Here is a 12046-nt window from a genome sequence, read left to right on the forward strand (position 1 = left end):
ATATGTTGAGGGCTAGGGTTAGAGATCCGGTTAGGGTTCCGATTGGACCTAGGGTTAGGATTATGTTGAGGGCGAGGGGTAGAGATCCCGTTAGGGGACCGATTGGACTTAGGGTTAGGGTTATGTTGAGGGCTAGCGTTAGAGATCCGGTTAGGGTTCCGATTGAACCTAGGGTTAGGGTTATTATGAGGGCTAGGGTTAGAGATCCGGTTAGGGTTCCGATTGGACCTAGGGTTAGGGTTATGTTGAGGGCTAGGGGTAGATATCCGGTTAGGGTTCCGATTGGACCTAGGGTTAGGATTATGTTAAGGGCTAGCGTTAGAGATCCGGTTAGGGCTCCGATTGGTCCTAGGGTTAGGGTTATGTTGAGGGCTGGGGTTAGACATCTGGTTAGGGTTCCGATTGGACCCATGGTTAGGGTTATGTTGAGGGCTAGGGTTAGAGATCCGGTTAGGGTTCCGATTGGACCTAGGGTTAGGGTTATGTTGAGGGCTAGGATTAGAGATCCTGTTAGGGTTCCGATTGGACCTAGGGTTAGGGTTATATTGAGGGCTAGGATTAGAGATCCTGTTAGGGTTCCGATTGGACCTAGGGTTAGGGTTATGTTGAGGGCGAGGCTTAGAGATCCGGTTAGGGTTCCGATTTGACCTAGGGTTAGCGTTATGTTGAGGGACAGGGTTAGATATCCGGTTAGGTTTCCGATTGGAGCTAGGGTTAGGGTTATGTTGAGGGCTACTGTTAGATATCCGGTTAGGGTTCCGATTGGACCTAGGGTTAGGGTTCTGTTGAGGGCTAGGGTTAGAGATCCGGTTAGGGTTCCGATTGGACCTAGGGTTAGGGTTATGTTGAGGGCGAGGGGTAGAGATTCTGTTAGGGTTCCGATTGGACCTAGGGTTAGGGTTTGGTTGAGGGTTAGGGTTAGATATCCGGTTAGGGTTCCGATTGGACCTAGGGTTAGGGTTATGTGGAGTGCTAGGGTTTGATATCCGGTTAGGGTTCCGATTGGACCTAGGGTTAGGGTTTTGTTGAGGGCTGGGGTTAGAGATCCGGTTAGGGTTCCGATTGGACCTAGGTTTAGGGTTATGTTGAGGGCTAGGGTTAGAGATCCGGTTAGGGTTCCGATTGGACCTAGGGTTAGGGTTATGTTGAGGGCTAGGGTTAGAGATCCGGTTAGGGTTCTGATTGAACCTAGGGTTACGGTTATGTTGAGGGCTAGGGTTAGAGATCCGGTTAGGGTTCCGTTTGGACCTAGGGTTAGGGTTATGTTGAGGGCTAGGGTTAGAGATCCGGTTACGGTTCCGATTGGACCTAGGTTTAGGGTTATGTTGAGGGCTAGGGTTAGAGATCCGGTTAGGGATCCGATTGGACCTAGGGTTAGGGTTATGTTGAGGGCTAGGGTTAGAGATCCGGTTAGGGTTCCGATTGGACCTAGGGTTAGGGTTATGTTGAGGGCTAGGGTGAGAGATCCGATTACGGTTCCGATTGGACCTAGGGTTAGGGTTCTGTTGACGGCGAGGGTTAGAGATCCTGTTAGGGTTCCGATTGGACCTAGGGTTAGCGTTATGTTGAGGGACAGGGTTAGATATCCGTTTAGGGTTCCGATTGGAACTAGGGTTAGTGATATGTTGAGGGCTAGGGTTAGAGATCCGGTTAGGGTTCTCTTGGACCTAGGGTTAGGGTTATGTTGAGGGCGAGGGGTAGAGATCCGGTTAGGGTTCCGATTGAACCTAGGGTTAGGGTTATTATGAGGGCTAGGGTTAGAGATCCGGTTAGGGTTCCGATTGGACCTAGGGTTAGGTTTATGTTGAGGGCTAGGGTTAGATATCCGGTTAGGGTTCCGATTGGACCTAGGGTTAGGATTATGTTGAGGGCTAGGGTTAGAGATACGGTTAGGGTTTTGATTGGTCCTAGGGTTAGGGTTATTTTGAGGGCTGGGGTTAGACATCTGGTTAGGGTTCCGATTGGACCCAGGGTTAGGGTTATGTTGAGTGCTAGGGTTAGATATCCGGTTAGGGTTCCGATTGGACCTAGGGTTAGGGTTTTGTTGAGGGCTAGGGTTGGAGATCCGGTTAGGGTTCCGATTGGAGCTAGGGTTAGGGTTATGTTCAGGGCTAGTGTTAGATATCCGGTTAGGGTTCCGATTGCACCCAGGGTTAGGGTTATGTTGAGGGCTAGGGTTAGAGATCCGGTTAGGGTTCCGATTGGACCTAGGGTTAGGGTTATGTTGAGGGCGAGGGGTAGAGATCCTGTTAGGGTTCCGATTGGACCTAGGGTTAGGGTTTTGTTGAGGGTTAGGGTTAGATATCCGGTTAGGGTTCCGATTGGACCTAGGGTTAGGGTTATGTTGAGTGCTAGGGTTAGATATCCGGTTAGGGTTCCGATTGGACCTAGGGTTAGGGTTTTGTTGTGGGCTAGGGTTAGAGATCCGGTTAGGGTTCCGTTTGGACCTAGGGTTAGGGTTATTTTGAGGGCTAGGGTTAGAGATCCGGTTACGGTTCCGATTGGACCTAGGGTTAGGGTTCTGTTGAGGGCGAAGATTAGAGATCCTGATAGGTTTCCGATTGGACCTAGGGTTAGGGTTATGTTGAGGGCTAGGGTTAGAGATCCGGTTAGTGTTCCGATTGGACCTAAGGTTAGCGTTATGTTGAGGGACAGGGTTAGATATCCGTTTAGGGTTCCGATTGGAACTAGGGTTAGTGATATGTTGAGGGCTAGGTTTAGAGATCCGGTTAGGGTTCCGATTGGACCTAGGGTTAGGGTTATGTTGAGGGCTAGGGTTAGAGATCCGGTTACGGTTCCGATTGGACCTAGGGTTAGGGTTCTGTTGAGGGCGAGGGTTAGAGATCCTGTTAGGGTTCCGGTTGGACCTAGGGTTAGGGTTATGTTGAGGGCTAGGGTTAGAGATCCGGTTAGGGTTCCGATTGGACCTAGGGTTAGCGTTATGTTGAGGGACAGGGTTAGATATCCGTTTAGGGTTCCGATTGGAACTAGGGTTAGTGATATGTTGAGGGCTAGGTTTAGAGATCCGGTTAGGGTTCCGATTGGACCTAGGGTTAGGGTTATGTTGAGGGCTAGGGTTAGAGATCCGGTTAGGGTTCCGGTTGAACCTAGGGTTAGGGTTATGTTGAGGGCTAGGATTAGAGATCCGGTTAGGGTTCCGGTTGGACCTAGGGTTAGGGTTATGTTGAGGGCTAGGAATAGATATCCTCTTAGGGTTCCGATTGGACCTAGGGTTAGGGTTATGTTGAGGGCGAGGGTTAGAGATCCGGTTAGGGTTCCGATTGAACCTCGGGTTAGGGTTATGTTGAGGGCTAAGGTTAGAGATCGGGTTAGGGTTCCGATTGAACCTAGGGTTAGGGTTATGTTGAGGGCTAGGGTTAGAGATCTGGTTAGGGTTCCGATTGGACCTAGGGTTACGGTTATGTTGAGGGCTAGGGTTAGAGATCCGTTTAGGTTTCCGATTGGACCTAGGGTTAGGGTTATGTTGAGGGCTAGGGTTAGAGCTCCGGTTAGGGTACCGATTGTACCTAGGGTTAGGGTTATGTTGAGGGCTAGGTATACAGATCCGGTTAGGGTTCCGATTGGACCTAGGGTTAGGGTTATGTTGAGGGCTAGGGTTAGAGATCTGGTTAGGGTTCCGATTGGACCTAGGGTTACGGTTATGTTGAGGGCTAGGGTTAGAGATCCGTTTAGGTTTCCGATTGGACCTAGGGTTAGGGTTATGTTGAGGGCTAGGGTTAGAGCTCCGGTTAGGGTACCGATTGTACCTAGGGTTAGGGTTATGTTGAGGGCTAGGTATACAGATCCGGTTAGGGTTCCGATTGGACCTAGGGTTAGGGTTATGTTGAGGGCTAGGGTTAGAGATCCGATTACGGTACCGATTGGACCTAGGGTTAGGGTTCTGTTGACGGCGAGGGTTAGAGATCCTCTTAGGGTTCCGATTGGAACTAGGGTTAGTGATATGTTGAGGGCTAGGGTTAGAGATCCGGTTAGGGTTCCGATTGGACCTAGGGTTAGGATTATGTTGAGGGCGAGGGGTAGAGATCCCGTTAGGGGACCGATTGGACTTAGGGTTAGGGTTATGTTGAGGGCTAGCGTTAGAGATCCGGTTAGGGTTCCGATTGAACCTAGGGTTAGGGTTATTATGAGGGCTAGGGTTAGAGATCCGGTTAGGGTTCCGATTGGACCTAGGGTTAGGGTTATGTTGAGGGCTAGGGGTAGATATCCGGTTAGGGTTCCGATTGGACCTAGGGTTAGGATTATGTTGAGGGCTAGCGTTAGAGATCCGGTTAGGGTTCCGATTGGTCCTAGGGTTAGGGTTATTTTGAGGGCTGGGGTTAGACATCTGGTTAGGGTTCCGATTTGACCCAGGGTTAGGGTTATGTTGAGTGCTAGGGTTAGATATCCGGTTAGGGTTCCGATTGGACCTAGGGTTAGGGTTTTGTTGAGGGCTAGGGTTGGAGATCCGGTTAGGGTTCCGATTGGAGCTAGGGTTAGGGTTATGTTCAGGGCTAGTGTTAGATATCCGGTTAGGGTTCCGATTGCACCCAGGGTTAGGGTTATGTTGAGGCCTAGGGTTAGAGATCCGGTTAGGGTTCCGATTGGACCTAGGGTTAGGGTTATGTTGAGGGCGAGGGGTAGAGATCCTGTTAGGGTTCCGATTGGACCTAGGGTTAGGGTTTTGTTGAGGGTTAGGGTTAGATATCCGGTTAGGGTTCCGATTGGACCTAGGGTTAGGGTTATGTTGAGTGCTAGGGTTAGATATCCGGTTAGGGTTCCGATTGGACCTAGGGTTAGGGTTTTGTTGTGGGCTAGGGTTAGAGATCCGGTTAGGGTTCCGTTTGGACCTAGGGTTAGGGTTATTTTGAGGGCTAGGGTTAGAGATCCGGTTACGGTTCCGATTGGACCTAGGGTTAGGGTTCTGTTGAGGGCGAAGATTAGAGATCCTGATAGGTTTCCGATTGGACCTAGGGTTAGGGTTATGTTGAGGGCTAGGGTTAGAGATCCGGTTAGTGTTCCGATTGGACCTAGGGTTAGCGTTATGTTGAGGGACAGGGTTAGATATCCGTTTAGGGTTCCGATTGGAACTAGGGTTAGTGATATGTTGAGGGCTAGGTTTAGAGATCCGGTTAGGGTTCCGATTGGACCTAGGGTTAGGGTTATGTTGAGGGCTAGGGTTAGAGATCCGGTTACGGTTCCGATTGGACCTAGGGTTAGGGTTCTGTTGAGGGCGAGGGTTAGAGATCCTGTTAGGGTTCCGGTTGGACCTAGGGTTAGGGTTATGTTGAGGGCTAGGGTTAGAGATCCGGTTAGGGTTCCGATTGGACCTAGGGTTAGCGTTATGTTGAGAGACAGGGTTAAATATCCGTTTAGGGTTCCGATTGGAACTAGGGTTAGTGATATGTTGAGGGCTAGGTTTAGAGATCCGGTTAGGGTTCCGATTGGACCTAGGGTTAGGGTTATGTTGAGGGCTAGGGTTAGAGATCCGGTTAGGGTTCCGGTTGAACCTAGGGTTAGGGTTATGTTGAGGGCTAGGATTAGAGATCCGGTTAGGGTTCCGGTTGGACCTAGGGTTAGGGTTATGTTGAGGGCTAGGAATAGATATCCTCTTAGGGTTCCGATTGGACCTAGGGTTAGGGTTATGTTGAGGGCGAGGGTTAGAGATCCGGTTAGGGTTCCGATTGAACCTCGGGTTAGGGTTATGTTGAGGGCTAAGGTTAGAGATCGGGTTAGGGTTCCGATTGAACCTAGGGTTAGGGTTATGTTGAGGGCTAGGGTTAGAGATCTGGTTAGGGTTCCGATTGGACCTAGGGTTACGGTTATGTTGAGGGCTAGGGTTAGAGATCCGTTTAGGTTTCCGATTGGACCTAGGGTTAGGGTTATGTTGAGGGCTAGGGTTAGAGCTCCGGTTAGGGTACCGATTGTACCTAGGGTTAGGGTTATGTTGAGGGCTAGGTATACAGATCCGGTTAGGGTTCCGATTGGACCTAGGGTTAGGGTTATGTTGAGGGCTAGGGTTAGAGATCTGGTTAGGGTTCCGATTGGACCTAGGGTTACGGTTATGTTGAGGGCTAGGGTTAGAGATCCGTTTAGGTTTCCGATTGGACCTAGGGTTAGGGTTATGTTGAGGGCTAGGTATAGATATCCTCTTAGGGTTCCGATTGGACCTAGGGTTAGGGTTATGTTGAGGGCTAGGGTTAGAGATCCGTTTAGGGTTCCGATTGGACCTAGGGTTAGGGTTATGTTGAGGGCGAGGGGTAGAGATCCGGTTAGGGTACCGATTGGACCTAGGGTTAGGGTTATGTTGAGGGCTAGTTATACAGATCCGGTTAGGGTTCCGATTGGACCTAGGGTTAGGGTTATGTTGAGGGCTAGGGTTAGAGATCCGGTTAGGGTTCCGATTGGACCTAGGGTTAGGGTTATGTTGAGGGCGAGGGGTAGAAATCCGGTTAGGGTACCGATTGGACCTAGGGTTAGCGTTATGTTGAGGACTAGGGTTCGAGATCCGGTTAGGGTTCCGATTGGACCTAGGGTTAGCCTTATGTTGAGGGACAGGGTTAGATATCCGTTTAGGGTTCTGATTGGAACTAGGGTTAGTGATATGTTGAGGGCTAGGGTTAGAGATCCGGTTAGGGTTCCGGTTGGACCTAGGGTTAGGGTTATGTTGAGGGCTAGGGATAGATATCCTCTTAGGGTTCCGATTGGACCTGGGGTTAGGTTTATGTTGAGGGCGAGGGTTAGAGATCCGGTTAGGGTTCCGATTGAACCTCGGGTTAGGGTTATGTTGAGGGCGAGGGTTAGAGATCCGGTTAGGGTTCCGATTGGACCTAGGGTTAGGGTTATGTTGAGGGCTAGGGTTAGAGATCCGGTTACGGTTCCGATTGGACCTAGGGTTAGGGTTCTGTTGAGGGCGAGGGTTAGAGATCCTGTTAGGGTTCCGGTTGGACCTAGGGTTAGGGTTATGTTGAGGGCTAGGGTTAGAGATCCGGTTAGGGTTCCGATTGGACCTAGGGTTAGCGTTATGTTGAGGGACAGGGTTAGATATCCGTTTAGGGTTCCGATTGGAACTAGGGTTAGTGATATGTTGAGGGCTAGGTTTAGAGATCCGGTTAGGGTTCCGATTGGACCTAGGGTTAGGGTTATGTTGAGGGCTAGGGTTAGAGATCCGGTTAGGGTTCCGGTTGAACCTAGGGTTAGGGTTATGTTGAGGGCTAGGATTAGAGATCCGGTTAGGGTTCCGGTTGGACCTAGGGTTAGGGTTATGTCGAGGGCGAGGGTTAGAGATCCGGATAGGGTTCCGATTGAACCTCGGGTTAGGGTTATGTTGAGGGCTAAGGTTAGAGATCGGGTTAGGGTTCCGATTGAACCTAGGGTTAGGGTTATGTTGAGGGCTAGGGTTAGAGATCTGGTTAGGGTTCCGATTGGACCTAGGGTTACGGTTATGTTGAGGGCTAGGGTTAGAGATCCGTTTAGGTTTCCGATTGGACCTAGGGTTAGGGTTATGTTGAGGGCTAGGGTTAGAGCTCCGGTTAGGGTACCGATTGTACCTAGGGTTAGGGTTATGTTGAGGGCTAGGTATACAGATCCGGTTAGGGTTCCGATTGGACCTAGGGTTAGGGTTATGTTGAGGGCTAGGGTTAGAGATCCGCTTACGGTTCCGATTGGACCTAGGGTTAGGGTTATGTTGAGGGCTAGGGTTAGAGATCCGATTACGGTTCCGATTGGACCTAGGGTTAGGGTTCTGTTGACGGCGAGGGTTAGAGATCATCTTAGGGTTCCGATTGGAACTAGGGTTAGTGATATGTTGAGGGCTAGGGTTAGAGATCCGGTTAGGGTTCCGATTGGACCTAGGGTTAGGATTATGTTGAGGGCGAGGGGTAGAGATCCCGTTAGGGGACCGATTGGACTTAGGGTTAGGGTTATGTTGAGGGCTAGCGTTAGAGATCCGGTTAGGGTTCCGATTGAACCTAGGGTTAGGGTTATTATGAGGGCTAGGGTTAGAGATCCGGTTAGGGTTCCGATTGGACCTACGGTTAGGGTTATGTTGAGAGCTAGGGTTAGATATCCGGTTAGGGTTCCGATTGGACCTAGGGTTAGGATTATGTTGAGGGCTAGCGTTAGAGATCCGGTTAGGGCTCCGATTGGTCCTAGGGTTAGGGTTATGTTGAGGGCTGGGGTTAGACATCTGGTTAGGGTTCCGATTGGACCCAGGGTTAGGGTTATGTTGAGGGCTAGGGTTAGAGATCCGGTTAGGGTTCCGATTGGACCTAGGGTTAGGGTTATGTTGAGGGCTAGGATTAGAGATCCTGTTAGGGTTCCGATTGGACCTAGGGTTAGGGTTATATTGAGGGCTAGGATTAGAGATCCTGTTAGGGTTCCGATTGGACCTAGGGTTAGGGTTATGTTGAGGGCGAGGGTTAGAGATCCGGTTAGGGTTCCGATTTGACCTAGGGTTAGCGTTATGTTGAGGGACAGGGTTAGATATCCGGTTAGGGTTCCGATTGGAGCTAGGGTTAGGGTTATGTTGAGGGCTACTGTTAGATATCCGGTTAGGGTTCCGATTGCACCTAGGGTTAGGGTTATGTTGAGGGCTAGGGTTAGAGATCCGGTTAGGGTTCCGATTGGACCTAGGGTTAGGGTTATGTTGAGGGCGAGGGGTAGAGATCCTGTTAGGGTTCCGATTGGACCTAGTGTTAGGGTTTGGTTGAGGGTTAGGGTTAGATATCCGGTTAGGGTTCCGATTGGACCTAGGGTTAGGGTTATGTGGAGTGCTAGGGTTTGATATCCGGTTAGGGTTCCGATTGGACCTAGGGTTAGGGTTTTGTTGAGTGCTAGGGTTAGAGATCCGGTTAGGGTTCCAATTGGACCTAGGTTTAGGGTTATGTTGAGGGCTAGGGTTAGAGATCCGGTTAGGGTTCCGATTGGACCTAGGGTTAGGGTTATGTTGAGGGCTAGGGTTAGAGATCCGGTTAGGGTTCTGATTGAACCTAGGGTTACGGTTATGTTGAGGGCTAGGGTTAGAGATCCGGTTAGGGTTCCGTTTGGACCTAGGGTTAGGGTTATGTTGAGGGCTAGGGTTAGAGATACGGTAACGGTTCCGATTGGACCTAGGGTTAGGGTTATGTTGAGGGCTAGGGTTAGAGATCCGGTTAGGGATCCGATTGGACCTAGGGTTAGGGTTATGTTGAGGGCTAGGGTTAGAGATCCGGTTAGGGTTCCGATTGGACCTAGGGTTAGGGTTATGTTGAGGGCTAGGGTGAGAGATCCGATTACGGTTCCGATTGGACCTAGGGTTAGGGTTCTGTTGACGGCGAGGGTTAGAGATCCTGTTAGGGTTCCGATTGGACCTAGGGTTAGCGTTATGTTGAGGGACAGCGTTAGATATCCGTTTAGGGTTCCGATTGGAACTAGGGTTAGTGATATGTTGAGGGCTAGGGTTAGAGATCCGGTTAGGGTTCCGCTTGGACCTAGGGTTAGGGTTATGTTGAGGGCGAGGGGTAGAGATCCGGTTAGGGTTCCGATTGAACCTAGGGTTAGGGTTATTATGAGGGCTAGGGTTAGAGATCCGGTTAGGGTTCCGATTGGACCTAGGGTTAGGTTTATGTTGAGGGCTAGGGTTAGATATCCGGTTAGGGTTCCGATTGGACCTAGGGTTAGGATTATGTTGAGGGCTAGCGTTAGAGATCCGGTTAGGGTTCCGATTGGTCCTAGGTTTAGGGTTATTTTGAGGGCTGGGGTTAGACATCTGGTTAGGGTTCCGATTGGACCCAGGGTTAGGGTTATGTTGAGTGCTAGGGTTAGATATCCGGTTAGAGTTCCGATTGGACCTAGGGTTAGGGTTTTGTTGAGGGCTAGGGTTAGAGATCCGGTTAGGGTTCCGATTGGAGCTAGGGTTAGGGTTATGTTCAGGGCTAGTGTTAGATATCCGGTTAGGGTTCCGATTGCACCCAGGGTTAGGGTTATGTTGAGGGCTAGGGTTAGAGATCCGGTTAGGGTTCCGATTGGACCTAGGGTTAGGGTTATGTTGAGGGCGAGGGGTAGAGATCCTGTTAGGGTTCCGATTGGACCTAGGGTTAGGGTTTTGTTGAGGGTTAGGGTTAGATATCCGGTTAGGGTTCCGATTGGACCTAGGGTTAGGGTTATGTTGAGGGACAGGGTTAGATATCCGGTTAGGGTTCCGATTGGAACTAGGGTTAGTGATATGTTGAGGGCTAGGTTTAGAGATCCGGTTAGGGTTCCGATTGGACCTAGGGTTAGGGTTATGTTGAGGGCTGGGGTTAGAGATCTGGTTAGGGTTCCGATTGGACCCAGGGTTAGGGTTATGTTGACGGCTAGGGTTAGAGATCCGGTTAGGGTTCCGATTGGACCCAGGGTTAGGGTTATGTTGAGGGCTAGGGTTAGAGATCCGGTTAAGGTTCCGTCAGGACCTAGGGTTACGGTTATATTGAGGGCTAGGGTTAGAGATCCGGTTACCGTTCCGATTGGACCTAGGGTTAGGGTTCTGTTGAGGGCTAGGGTTAGATATCCGGTTAGGGTTCCGATTGGAGCTAGGGTTAAGGTTATGTTGAGGGCTACTGTTAGATATCCGGTTAGGGTTCCGATTGCACCTAGGGTTAGGGTTATGTTGAGGGCTAGGGTTAGAGATCCGGTTAGGGTTCCGATAGGACCTAGGGTTAGGGTTATGTTGAGGGCGAGGGGTAGAGATCCTGTTAGGGTTCCGATTGGACCTAGGGTTAGGGTTTGGTTGAGGGTTAGGGTTAGATATCCGGTTAGGGTTCCGATTGGACCTAGGGTTAGGGTTATGTTGAGTGCTAGGGTTTGATATCCGGTTAGGGTTCCGATTGGACCTAGGGTTAGGGTTTTGTTGAGGGCTAGGGTTAGAGATCCGGTTAGGGTTCCGATTGGACCTAGGTTTAGGGTTATGTTGAGGGCTAGGGTTAGAGATCCGGTTAGGGTTCCGATTGGACCTAGGGTTAGGGTTATGTTGAGGGCTAGGGTTAGAGATCCGGTTAGGGTTCTGATTGAACCTAGGGTTACGGTTATGTTGAGGGCTAGGGTTAGAGATCCGGTTAGGGTTCCGTTTGGACCTAGGGTTAGGGTTATGTTGAGGGCTAGGGTTAGAGATCCGGTTAGGGATCCGATTGGACCTAGGGTTAGGGTTATGTTGAGGGCTAGGGTTAGAGATCCGGTTAGGGTTCCGATTGGACCTAGGGTTAGGGTTATGTTGAGGGCTAGGGTGAGAGATCCTGTTAGGGTTCCGATTGGACCTAGGGTTAGGGTTCTGTTGACGGCGAGGGTTAGAGATCCTGTTAGGGTTCCGATTGGACCTAGGGTTAGGGTTATGTTGAGTGCTAGGGTTTGATATCCGGTTAGGGTTCCGATTGGACCTAGGGTTAGGGTTTTGTTGAGGGCTAGGGTTAGAGATCCGGTTAGGGTTCCGATTGGACCTAGGTTTAGGGTTATGTTGAGGGCTAGGGTTAGAGATCCGGTTAGGGTTCCGATTGGACCTAGGGTTAGGGTTATGTTGAGGGCTAGGGTTAGAGATCCGGTTAGGGTTCTGATTGAACCTAGGGTTACGGTTATGTTGAGGGCTAGGGTTAGAGATCCGGTTAGGGTTCCGTTTGGACCTAGGGTTAGGGTTATGTTGAGGGCTAGGGTTAGAGATCCGGTTACGGTTCCGATTGGACCTAGGGTTAGGGTTATGTTGAGGGCTAGGGTTAGAGATCCGGTTAGGGATCCGATTGGACCTAGGGTTAGGGTTATGTTGAGGGCTAGGTTTAGAGATCCGGTTAGGGTTCCGATTGGACCTAGGGTTAGGGTTATGTTGAGGGCTAGGGTGAGAGATCCTGTTAGGGTTCCGATTGGACCTAGGGTTAGGGTTCTGTTGACGGCGAGGGTTAGAGATCCTGTTAGGGTTCCGATTGGACCTAGGGTTAGCGTTATGTTGAGGGACAGGGTTAGATATCCGTTTAGGGTTCCGATTGGAACTAGGGTTAGTGATATGTTGAGGGCTAGGGTTAGAGATCCGGTTAGGGTTCCGCTTGGA

This window comes from Miniopterus natalensis, chromosome 13, assembly GCF_054644295.1.
Source record: "Miniopterus natalensis isolate mMinNat1 chromosome 13, mMinNat1.hap1, whole genome shotgun sequence".
Classification (NCBI taxonomy): domain Eukaryota; kingdom Metazoa; phylum Chordata; class Mammalia; order Chiroptera; family Miniopteridae; genus Miniopterus; species Miniopterus natalensis.